Source organism: Crinia signifera, unplaced genomic scaffold (genome assembly GCF_055691185.1).
Source record: "Crinia signifera unplaced genomic scaffold, ASM5569118v1 HAP2_SCAFFOLD_665, whole genome shotgun sequence".
Taxonomy (NCBI): Eukaryota; Metazoa; Chordata; class Amphibia; order Anura; family Myobatrachidae; genus Crinia; species Crinia signifera.
Genome location: NW_028142563.1, coordinates 26,235 through 39,351, shown reverse-complemented (window position 1 = coordinate 39,351; position 13,117 = coordinate 26,235).

The window sequence follows — 13,117 nt, the reverse complement described above, 5'->3', positions numbered from 1 at the left end:
CAGAACTGCATTTTTGTGTAAAAAAATGTAATTTTTCATTTTCACTGCCCAGTTGTATCAAAATTGGTGAAACCCCTGGGGGTTTGAAATGTACACTATACCCCTAGATGAATTCCCTGAGGGGTGTAGTTTGCAAAATGGGGTCACTTGTGGGGGGGTTCCACTGTATTGGTGCTTTGGGGGTCTTGCTAATGCGACATAGCACCCACCAACATTCCACCAGAATCTGAGCTGCAAAATCCCAAAATCACTCCTTCCTTTCTGAGTCCTGCCATGCACCCAAATGGTATTTTTTGGTCACATGTGAGGCATTGCCGTACTCGGGAGAAATTGGGGCACAGATTTTGGGGTGCTTTGTCTCCTTCATTCCTTGTGAAAATGAAAAATTTTGAGCCAGAACTGCATTTTTGTGTAAAAAATGTAATTTTGCATTTGCACAGCCCAGTTGTATCAAAATTGGTGAAACCCCTGGGGGTTTGAAATGTACACTATACCCCTAGATGAATTCCCTGAGGGGTGTAGTTTGCAAAATGGGGTCACTTGTGGGGGGGTTCCACTGTATTGGTGCTTGGGGGGTCTTGCTAATGCGACATAGCACCCACTAAAATTCCACCAGAATCTGAGCTGCAAAATCCAAAAATCACTCCTTCCCTTCTGAGTCCTGCCATGCACTTAAATGGTATTTTTTGGTCACATGTGAGGCATTGCCGTACTCGGGAGAAATTGGGGCACAGATTTTGGGGTGCTTTTTCTCCTTCATACCTTATGAAAATGAAAAATTTTGAGCCAGAACTGCATTTTTGTGTAAAAAAATGTAATTTTTCATTTTCACTGCCCAGTTGTATCAAAATTGGTGAAACCCCTGGGGGTTTGAAATGTACACTATACCCCTAGATGAATTCCCTGAGGGGTGTAGTTTGCAAAATGGGGTCACTTGTGGGGGGGTTCCACTGTATTGGTGCTTGGGGGGTCTTGCTAATGCAACATAGCACCCACCAAAATTCCACCAGAATCTGAGCTGCAAAATCCAAAAATCACTCCTTCCCTTCTGAGTCCTGCCATGCACCCAAATGGTATTTTTTGGTCACATGTGAGGCATTGCCGTACTCGGGAGAAATTGGGGCACAGATTTTGGGGTGCTTTTTCTCCTTCATACCTTATGAAAATGAAAAATTTTGAGCCAGAACTGCATTTTTGTGTAAAAAAATGTAATTTTTCATTTTCACTGCCCAGTTGTATCAAAATTGGTGAAACCCCTGGGGGTTTGAAATGTACACTATACCCCTAGATGAATTCCCTGAGGGGTGTAGTTTGCAAAATGGGGTCACTTGTGGGGGGGTTCCACTGTATTGGTGCTTTGGGGGTCTTGCTAATGCGACATAGCACCCACCAACATTCCACCACCAAAAATCACTCCTTCCTTTCTGAGTCCTGCCATGCACCCAAATGGTATTTTTTGGTCACATATGAGGCATTGCCATACTCGGGAGAAATTGGGGCACAGATTTTGGGGTGCTTTTTCTCCTTCATACCTTATGAAAATGAAAAATTTTGAGCCAGAACTGCATTTTTGTGTAAAAAAATGTAATTTTTCATTTTCACTGCCCAGTTGTATCAAAATTGGTGAAACCCCTGGGGGTTTGAAATGTACACTATACCCCTAGATGAATTCCCTGAGGGGTGTAGTTTGCAAAATGGGGTCACTTGTGGGGGGGTTCCACTGTATTGGTGCTTGGGGGGTCTTGCTAATGCAACATAGCACCCACCAACATTCCACCAGAATCTGAGCTGCAAAATCCAAAAATCACTCCTTCCTTACTGAGTCCTGCCATGCACCCAAATGGTATTTTTTGGTCACATGTGAGGCATTGCCGTACTCGGGAGAAATTGGGGCACAGATTTTGGGGTGCTTTTTCTCCTTCATACCTTCTGAAAATGAAAAATTTTGAGCCAAAACTGCATTTTTGTGTAAAAAATGTAATTTTGCATTTGCACAGCCCAGTTGTATCAAAATTGGTGAAACCCCTGGGGGTTTGAAATGTACACTATACCCCTAGATGAATTCCCTGAGGGGTGTAGTTTGCAAAATGGGGTCACTTGTGGGGGGGTTCCACTGTATTGGTGCTTGGGGGGTCTTGCTAATGCGACATAGCACCCACCAAAATTCCACCAGAATCTGAGCTGCAAAATCCAAAAATCACTCCTTCCCTTCTGAGTCCTGCCATGCACCCAAATGGTATTTTTTGGTCACATGTGAGGCATTGCCGTACTCGGGAGAAATTGGGGCACAGATTTTGGGGTGCTTTTTCTCCTTCATACCTTCTGAATATGAAAAATTTTGAGCCAGAACTGCATTTTTGTGTAAAAAAATGTAATTTTTCATTTTCACTGCCCAGTTGTATCAAAATTGGTGAAACCCCTGGGGGTTTGAAATGTACACTATACCCCTAGATGAATTCCCTGAGGGGTGTAGTTTGCAAAATGGGGTCACTTGTGGGGGGGTTCCACTGTATTGGTGCTTTGGGGGTCTTGCTAATGCGACATAGCACCCACCAACATTCCACCACCAAAAATCACTCCTTCCCTTCTGAGTCCTGCCATGCACCCAACTGGTATTTTTTGGTCACATATGAGGCATTGCCATACTCGAGAGAAATTGGGGCACAGATTTTGGGGTGCTTTTTCTCCTTCATACCTTATGAAAATGAAAAATTTTGAGCCAGAACTGCATTTTTGTGTAAAAAAATGTAATTTTTCATTTTCACTGCCCAGTTGTATCAAAATTGGTGAAACCCCTGGGGGTTTGAAATGTACACTATACCCCTAGATGAATTCCCTGAGGGGTGTAGTTTGCAAAATGGGGTCACTTGTGGGGGGGGTTCCACTGTATTGGTGCTTGGGGGGTCTTGCTAATGCAACATAGCACCCACCAACATTCCACCAGAATCTGAGCTGCAAAATCCAAAAATCACTCCTTCCTTTCTGAGTCCTGCCATGCACCCAAATGGTATTTTTTGGTCACATGTGAGGCATTGCCGTACTCGGGAGAAATTGGGGCACAGATTTTGGGGTGCTTTGTCTCCTTCATTCCTTGTGAAAATGAAACATTTTGAGCCAGAACTGCATTTTTGTGTAAAAAATGTAATTTTGCATTTGCACAGCCCAGTTGTATCAAAATTGGTGAAACCCCTGGGGGTTTAAAATGTACACTATACCCCTAGATGAATTCCCTGAGGGGTGTAGTTTGCAAAATGGGGTCACTTGTGGGGGGGTTCCACTGTATTGGTGCTTTGGGGGTCTTGCTAATGCGACATAGCACCCACCAACATTCCACCACCAAAAATCACTCCTTCCTTTCTGAGTCCTGCCATGCACCCAAATGGTATTTTTTGGTCACATATGAGGCATTGCCATACTCGGGAGAAATTGGGGCACAGATTTTGGGGTGCTTTTTCTCCTTCATACCTTATGAAAATGAAAAATTTTGAGCCAGAACTGCATTTTTGTGTAAAAAAATGTAATTATTCATTTTCACTGCCCAGTTGTATCAAAATTGGTGAAACCCCTGGGGGTTTGAAATGTACACTATACCCCTAGATGAATTCCCTGAGGGGTGTAGTTTGCAAAATGGGGTCACTTGTGGGGGGGTTCCACTGTATTGGTGCTTGGGGGGTCTTGCTAATGCGACATAGCACCCACCAAAATTCCACCAGAATCTGAGCTGCAAAATCCAAAAATCACTCCTTCCCTTCTGAGTCCTGCCATGCACCCAAATGGTATTTTTTGGTCACATGTGAGGCATTGCCGTACTCGGGAGAAATTGGGGCACAGATTTTGGGGTGCTTTTTCTCCTTCATACCTTCTGAAAATGAAAAATTTTGAGCCAGAACTGCATTTTTGTGTAAAAAAATGTAATTTTTCATTTTCACTGCCCAGTTGTATCAAAATTGGTGAAACCCCTGGGGGTTTGAAATGTACACTATACCCCTAGATGAATTCCCTGAGGGGTGTAGTTTGCAAAATGGGGTCACTTGTGGGGGGGTTCCACTGTATTGGTGCTTTGGGGGTCTTGCTAATGCGACATAGCACCCACCAACATTCCACCACCAAAAATCACTCCTTCCTTTCTGAGTCCTGCCATGCACCCAAATGGTATTTTTTGGTCACATATGAGGCATTGCCATACTCGGGAGAAATTGGGGCACAGATTTTGGGGTGCTTTTTCTCCTTCATACCTTATGAAAATGAAAAATTTTGAGCCAGAACTGCATTTTTGTGTAAAAAAATGTAATTTTTCATTTTCACTGCCCAGTTGTATCAAAATTGGTGAAACCCCTGGGGGTTTGAAATGTACACTATACCCCTAGATGAATTCCCTGAGGGGTGTAGTTTGCAAAATGGGGTCACTTGTGGGGGGGTTCCACTGTATTGGTGCTTGGGGGGTCTTGCTAATGCAACATAGCACCCACCAACATTCCACCAGAATCTGAGCTGCAAAATCCAAAAATCACTCCTTCCTTTCTGAGTCCTGCCATGCACCCAAATGGTATTTTTTGGTCACATGTGAGGCATTGCCGTACTCGGGAGAAATTGGGGCACAGATTTTGGGGTGCTTTTTCTCCTTCATACCTTCTGAAAATGAAAAATTTTGAGCCAGAACTGCATTTTTGTGTAAAAAATTTAATTTTTCATTTTCACTGCCCAGTTGTACCACAATTGGTGAAACCCCTGGGGGTTTGAAATGTACACTATACCCCTAGATGAATTCCCTGAGGGGTGTAGTTTGCAAAATGGGGTCACTTGTGGGGCGGTTCCTAAATTTTAGCATCTTATGGTGCCTAGAAACCTACATGGTGCCTAAAAAATAATCTCATAAAAAGGAGGCTCCAAAATCAAGTAGGTGCTCCTTCTATTATGAAGCCTGTGGTTTGGTCAACGTGCACACTAGGGCCACATATAGGATATTTATGAAAACAAAAGAATTGGGGGAATCAATTTTTAGTCACATTTCTCTAGTAAAATGTACTGTGTTCCTTAGAAAAATGTATTAAAATTGCAAATCTGCAAAAAAAATGAAATTTTGAAATTTCACCTACACTTTGTTTTAATTCCTGTGAAACACCTAAAGGGTTAACAAACTTCCAAAATGCTGTTTTGAATACTGTGAGGGGTGCAGTTTTTGAAATGGTATCATTTATGGGGGTGTCTCACATACAAGTCCCTCAAAGTCACATCAGAACTGAACTGGTCCCTAAAAAAATCAGTGTTTGAAATTTTCTTGAAAATTTGAGAATTTGCTATTCATATTGTAAGCCTCCTAGTGTCCAAAAAAATTAAAAGGAAGTTGAAATAATGATGGAAACATAAAGTAGACATATGGTCTATGTTAGTTATTAACTATTTTGAGTGGTATGATTATTTGTCTCACAAGCAGAAAATTTAACATTTTGCAAATTGCTAAATTTTCCATTTTTTTACGACATTTTGGTATTTTTCACAAAAAAACACAGTCTGTATCGACCCAAATTTACCACTAATTTGAAGTACAATGTGTCACGAAAAAACAATCTCAAAATCACTGGGATAAGTAAAAGCAAAAAAAAGTTATCCCCACTTAAGTGATACATGTCAGATTTGAAAAAAAGGGCTCTGTCAGGAACGCAAAAACTGGCTCTGTCAGGAAGGGGTTAAAAACATAAGTGAAAAGTGATAAATGTGAAATAAAGTGCATTAGAAAAAAAATTAAAATAAGTCTGTTACGTGTGTGTTATCGGTCATAGCATGTGTGTCTGTAATACTGTTATTAATCTCCACGCAAATATCAATTATTGCTCTAATTAGGCAGTCTTGTAAATTCATTATCAAAGGGACATGTGCACGTTTCAAGATGACGGGTGCAGCAAAATTGTTAGGAATAAAGGTGCGTACACACGGGGCAATATGATCGCTAGCAATATATTGCTCAGCAATCATATTGCCCAGTGTGCCGTTTTCATCTGCGACCAGAGATGGTCGCAGATGAAAATTTAAACACTGCTGGGTGAAGAGGCAGGGGATGTCGCTGGTCGGAGGAGCATGCTCCTCCGACCAGCGACCATTCAGGGGCTGAAAACGGGAGCGCGCACCCGGCGATTTATCGCTGGTGCACACTCCAATCACTGGCAATATGGTTGCTCAGCGACCATATTCCCAGCGATTTCAGCCCCTATCGCCCCCGTGTGTACACAGCATAATCGCCCCCGGATGACGTCAGCGAACCGGGACCAGGGCGGTCTTTTTGTATGGGCTTAATGGGCACTTGCTCTGGGGCCCCAGGTGTATAAGGGCCATACTCTGATAGCTGAGGATCCCCTTTTTCCAGGGATACCAGAATTTTGAAAATCGGCCCTGGGGAAATGGAGATATCCAACTTCAAAGCAGCAGTCCACATCTGACCTGTTAATTGCACTTCCCAGTCAGAATTCTCAGGTTCTCTCTGACTAAGGCTGGTTTCACACACTCCGGCTCCTGCCGGACGGTGAAATCCCGCACGGCCAGGGAGCCGTGCCGCACACACTAGTTGTGAATGGACACTATTGTGTCCATTCACACGGGACGGCCACGGCCCGGCCGCACGGTTGCAGCCGAATCCCGCCACTGGAAGGGACGGCTGCCAGGCTGTGGCCATCCCTTCCATGATAAACTAGTGTGTGAGGCACGGCTCCCTGGCCGTGCGGGATTTCACCGTCCGGCAGGAGCCGGAGTGTGTGAAACCAGCCTTAAGGTGCCCATACACGTCTCGATGCGGGCGTGCATTTTGAGCTTAAATAGCACGCATCGCATGCCTTGTACATGCGTTGTGCATGCAATGCGATGAAAAGCAAGTACAAAAGTATGTGCAGCACATACTTTTTGTACAGTGCGATGAGATGCCGCGGGAGCGCGCATCTCAAAGCACACATTGCACCCGCCGCATTGGAATGTGTATGGGCACCTTTAGAGTTTTTCTGAGGAGGGGAGAATAGGTAAGGGTCCCAGTGCATTGCTTTGCCCAGGGGCCTACACTGCTGTTACGACGGATTCAGTATGAAATCCCGGCGGTCGGGATCCCGGCGTTCAAAATCCCGACGCCGGAATCCCGAACGCCGAAATCCTGACAAGGGGGGCACGTGGATCGCCCCCCCTTGCGGGCTCGCTGCACTTGCCACGCAGCAGGCCCGGTGCCTTGCTACGCTCGGCACGCTAATTTATTCTCCCTCCAGGGGTGTCGTGGACACCCACGGAGGGAGAAAGTGTCGGGATTTCGGCGGTCGGGATTCCGGCATCGGGATTCTGAACGCCAGGATTCCCTCCAACGGGATTTTAACTGCATCCCGTTAAGACAGCCCTGGCTGGGACTGAACCGTTTCAAAGTCCCGGTGCGACCCTGCATTTTGCGATGTGAAAGCTGTATCAGTGTGTCCGGTCATGTACTTTGACTATTCATGATCCAGCACTGAGATTGACTTATTTGTGAAGGCAGGAGAAATATTTTCATGGTCGCCAACCATCGAAGGATTTCTCCTGTAGCAGTGGAATACGAGGGCAAGTGTCTTTGTTACACATCCCCTTGCATTGTAGGGAGGGGAAACGGTGGGAACCGGTATTCGGCAGGACGGCCTCTCTAGCAATCAGGCACATCCCCTGGTGTTACTGTATAATGTCCCATTCCCAGCAGTCACCTCTCCGGTCACATCCCCCGGTGCTCCTGTATAATGCCCCATTCCCAGCAGTCACCTCTCCGGTCACATCACCAGGTTTTACTGTATAATGCCCCAATCCCAGCAGTCACCTCTCTGGTCACATCCCCAGGTTTTACTGTATAATGCCCCAATCCCAGCAGTCACCTCTCTGGTCACATCCCCCGGTTTTACTGTATAATGTCCCAATCCCAGCAGTCACCTCTCCGTCACATCCGCCAGGGTTACTGTATAATGCCCCATTCCCAGCAGCCACCTCTCCGGTCATATCCCCCGGTGTTACTGTATAATGTCCCATTCCCAGCAGTCACCTCTCTGGTCACATCCCCCTGGTGATACTGTATAATTTCCCAATGCCACCAATCACCTCTCAGGTCACATCCCCCTGTGTTACTCTATAATGCCCCATTTCCAGCAGTCACCTCTCTGGTCACATCCAACGGTGTTACTCTATAATGCCCCAATCCCAGCAGTCACCTCTCTGTCACATACGCCAGGATTACTCTATAATGCCCCATTCCCAGCAGTCACCTCTCTGGTCACATCCAACGGTGTTACTCTATAATGCCCCATTCCCAGCAGTCACCTCTCTGGTCACATCCCCCGGTTTTACTGTATAATGTCCCAATCCCAGCAGTCACCTCTCCGTCACAACCGCCAGGGTTACTGTATAATGCCCCATTGCCAGCAGCCACCTCTCCGGTCACATCCCCCGGTGTTACTGTATAATTTCCCATTCCCAGCAGTCACCTCTCTGGTCACATCCCCCCGGTGTTACTGTATAATGTCCCATTCCAAGCAATCACCTCTCCCGGTGTTACTCTATAATGCCCCATTTCCAGCAGTCACCTCTCTGGTCACATCCAACGGTGTTACTCTATAATGCCCCATTCCCAGCAGTCACCTCTCCGGTCACATCCCCCGGTGTTACTGTATAATGTCCCATTTCCAGCAGTCACCTCCAACGGTGTTACTGTATAATTCCCCATTCCAAGCAGTCACCTCTCTGGTCACATCCCCCAGTGTTACTGTATAATGTCCCATACCCAGCAGTCACCTCTCCGGTCACATCCCCCGGTATTACTGTATAATGTCCCATTTCCAGCAGTCACCTCTCCGGTCACATCCCCCGGTGTTACTGCATAATGCCTCATTCCCAGCAGTCACCTCTCTGGGGTTACTGGATAATGCCTCATTCCTGTATAATGTCCCATACCCAGCAGTCACCTCTCCGGTCCCATCTCCCGGTGTTACTGTATAGTGTCCCATTTCCAGCAGCCACCTCTCCAGTCACTTCCCCCGGGTCACTGTATAATGCCCCATTCCCAGCAGCCACCTCTCCGTTCACATCCCCCGGTTTTACTGTATAATGTCCTATTCCCAGCTGTATCCTCTACGGTCACATCCCCAGGTGTTACTGTATAATGTCCCATTCCCAGCTGTATCCTCTACGGTCACATCCCCCGGTGTTACTGTATCATGTCCCATTTCCAGCAGTCACCTCCCCCGGTGTTACTGTATAATTCCACATTCCCAGTAGTCACCTCTCTGGTCACATCCCCCGATGTTACTGTATAATGCCTCATTCCCAGCGGTCACCTCTCCGGTGTTACTGTGTAATTCCCCATTCCCAGCAGTCACCTCTCCGGTCACATCCCCCAATGCTAATGTATAATGACCCATTCCCAGCAGTCACCTCTCTGGTCACATCCCCTTTGTTACTGTATAATGTCCCATTCCCAGCAGTCTCCTCTCCGGTCACATTCCCCTGTGTTACTGTATAATGCCCCATTCCCAGCAGTCACCTCTCCGGTCTCATCCTCCGGTGTTACTGTATAATGTCCCATTCCCAGCACACACCTCTCTGGTTACATTCTTCTGATGTTACTGTATACTGTCCCATACCCAGCAGTCACCTCTCCGGTCACATCCCCTGGTGTTACTGTATAATGCCTCATTCCCAGCAGTCACCTCTCAGGGGTTACTGGATAATGCCTCATTCCTGTATAATGTCCCATACCCAGCAGTCACCTCTCCGGTCACATCTCTCGGTGTTACTGTATAATGTCCCATTTCCAGCAGCCACCTCTCCAGTCACTTCCCCCGGTGTTACTGTACAATGTCCCAATCCCAACAGTCACCTCTCCTTCACATCCCCCGGTGTTACTGTATAATTTCCCATTCCCAGCAGTCACCTCTCTGGTCACATCCCCCCCCAGGTGTTACTGTCTAATTTCCCATTCCCAGCAGTCACCTCTCTGGTCACATCCCCCCGGTGTTACTGTATAATGTCCCATACCCCATAATCCTAAGTGAGGAGAAAAATGTTAAATCAACTGCACTGATGGTATAGCAGCTCTCATAAATGCAAAGGTTCTGAGGGGTAAAAAAGAGCGCTGGGATTAGTTTATACGAGTGACACCTGTAAAGTAAAAATGTATTAGTAAAATAATGTTTACACTCCTTTTGGAGGATGTGAGGTGAGAGAGGGAGATTGTCGCGCTTTCCCTACTAACCCTAACCTTACAGAGGCAGCGGTATTCCTCAGCTCAGTTGCTGTCCGCTTCTGGGTGGAATCTTCTGTTGCGGCTTTGGTCCCGGGACGCGGCTTGCTGACGTCAGCGACTGGCGTGTCGGTACTTCGGGCAGCAGCAAGATGGCTTCTCCTCTCCTTAAGTCTCCAACCCGTTTCATGCCTCGCTGGGCACTTTGTCAAGGTGGGGTGACTGATAGAAGTTGCTCCCTGTATGTAAGGAAATGAAGTAGAAATTCACATCCAATTTTAACATTTTGTGTATTTCAAAAATGTAAAGAAATAAAAAGTTTGGACATTTTCCGAGCAACAATCTGGTTGGAACAAATATTTTAACGACATTTTGGGTGTCACGAACGGTGAAACGGTGTCAAGGCATGCATTATATGTAATAGTAGAGTGCAAGACTAATAAAAAGACTAATAAAGAGATTACATCTCCATATGTGCCAAAGTGGTTTGTGCAAAAGGCTAGTGAACAGCTAACGAACCCAATACACCAATCATGTCCAAACTATGGCCCGCCAGCTGTTGTGAAACTGCAAGTCCCATCATGCCTTGCCACAGCTTTGCTATTAGGGAATACTAAAACTATGGCAAGGCATGCTGGGATGTGTAGTTTCAAAACAGCTGAAGGGCCACATTTTGGACATGCCTGCAACATAAGCTCAGTGACAAACGAGCTTTAAAATCAAAGTCAATTGTTTGGTGACCCGACTCCCAGGCTGCACCTCACCTGGATTTCACCTCGCACCCTTCACGCACAGTAGGGCAATAAGCTGCATCTAGTTTATTTAGGCCGCAAAAATGCAGCCGACAAGACCAGGACAAGTGCTGCGAACAATTCATTAGCTCCCACTACATTAGGCAAGAGCTACGGGTGCACAAAACAATTGAATCACCATTATATGTTGTTTAGCACCTTACATAAATTATATATATATTTTTTATTATTATTATTTTAATATGCAGTACAGTAAGACCAGCAACCCTTACCACCAGCATAGCTCTGCTCCAACACTCATGAAGCACCGCCTACATGTTTTGATTGGCCCACAATCCAATCAGTCAAAGAAAATGGATCACCATCAATAGGTAAAAACATTGATGGTCATCCATTGCATAGTATGCCACAATCAATGGGCAGTTGCACTATTGTCATCAATTGCAAAGACGTCCATCCCTAAAGCTGTGCACACACAGTGCAAGTGAGCCTTTGTGCTAAATTTGCAGTTAAGCACAGATGGCTCAGCATTGTGTGCTGAACAATCTGTCACGGCCAGTGTTCTCTGGTGTGAGAACACTGGCGATGACTAGATTTATAACTGGATGCAAATGTGTAAATCTAGTCAGGCAACAGCGACGCGCGGGACCGCGCAATCGTCATCACCAGAGGGTATACACGTGGAGTGATCCTTTTCTCATTTCTAAGCGATCTAGTCAGATCACTTAGAAATAAGCCTCATATCCCCTTGGGCGGGATGTATTTATGTACATCGCCAGCCGCCGTGATGCTACCGCATATGTACTAACATATGCGGCTAGCATCGGGGTGCGGTGACGGAGACCCCCGCGATACCTGTAATGTGGTGTGCGGGGGTCTCCGTCACATCCTGGCGGCTGTCAGTGTCCCCCTGCCTCTCCTCCTCCTCCCTACAGCCGGATGTCCTCCCGGCTGTGACACCTGCTGGGGGAGGAGTAGATCGATGGAGGATGGGAGGGGGGGTCACAAGGACGGCGGGCGGCGATAGAAGCCCATAGGCATCTATAGGGTATCGCCACCCAGAGGTGGCGATACCCTGCCAGGCGGAGATGGGGCGGACGGGTAATGGTACATAGGAAAATGCGGTAAAACCCCCGTTTTATCACATTTTCCCTTTAGTACATCCCGCCCCCTGTGTGTATGCCCCATTAGGATAGTAGATAATACAGTATACACTTTAGACTACAGTATAACTAATGTGACAATAATCCCTGTATAACCATCCAGCAAGCAATCCCGGCGGGTGACATGTACTTGGTGTCACCTGAACGCAGCAGTGATCCCAGCCTATATACAGTATGCCCAGTTATCCTACATCTGCACTAATGGCTACGTGCAGTTTGCTAGCCTGTACGGTTTGGCGCACCTGTATCTCACCACATTGGCATGCCGGGCACATATTTACCATTACACTCACATGTGTTTATTATCATAGAACTTAGCAAAGCGCGCATAGCTACTGCAGCAGAGAGAGAGAACATATAGTATACACACAGAGGCTTCCCATAGATTATAATCTGGTCTATATACACCTGTGTCACACTTTGGGAAAGCAGATAGATAATATACAGTGTATAATAATGCAGACAGCACTGGGGCTGAGATATTACAACCTGAGCCATAGAGTAGCGCTGCTGAGGATACACTGGTATGCCCATACACATAGATATCCCCAGTAGCACCATGCAGCAGCCCTGTGGGAGTCACATACATGACCAACATACAGACTGAGCTCCAGTTCTCACCCACAGGTTGCTCAATGCTCAGGGGGTGTTCTGCACATGTGCACTTACCACATACTTGCCTACTTTTGAAAATTAGTTTCAGGGAGATTATAGATTGCACTGAAAAGCATTGTGCAGAGCACACTTGAGGGGGCGTGTCACAATCTACCCAAGGGGTGTGTCTATCTCCATATATGGGTGTGTCTACTGTGACCAAGTGGTGTGTCCTGCAGCGGCACATAAAAACGAAAGTACAAAGCGCAGTACTGGCTACACACTGATCTCTCAGCTACATTACACGGAAGGGCTACTCCCTGACATCACAGCTACATTACACAGCATGACTGACATCACATAGCAGGGCTACTCATTGACATAAC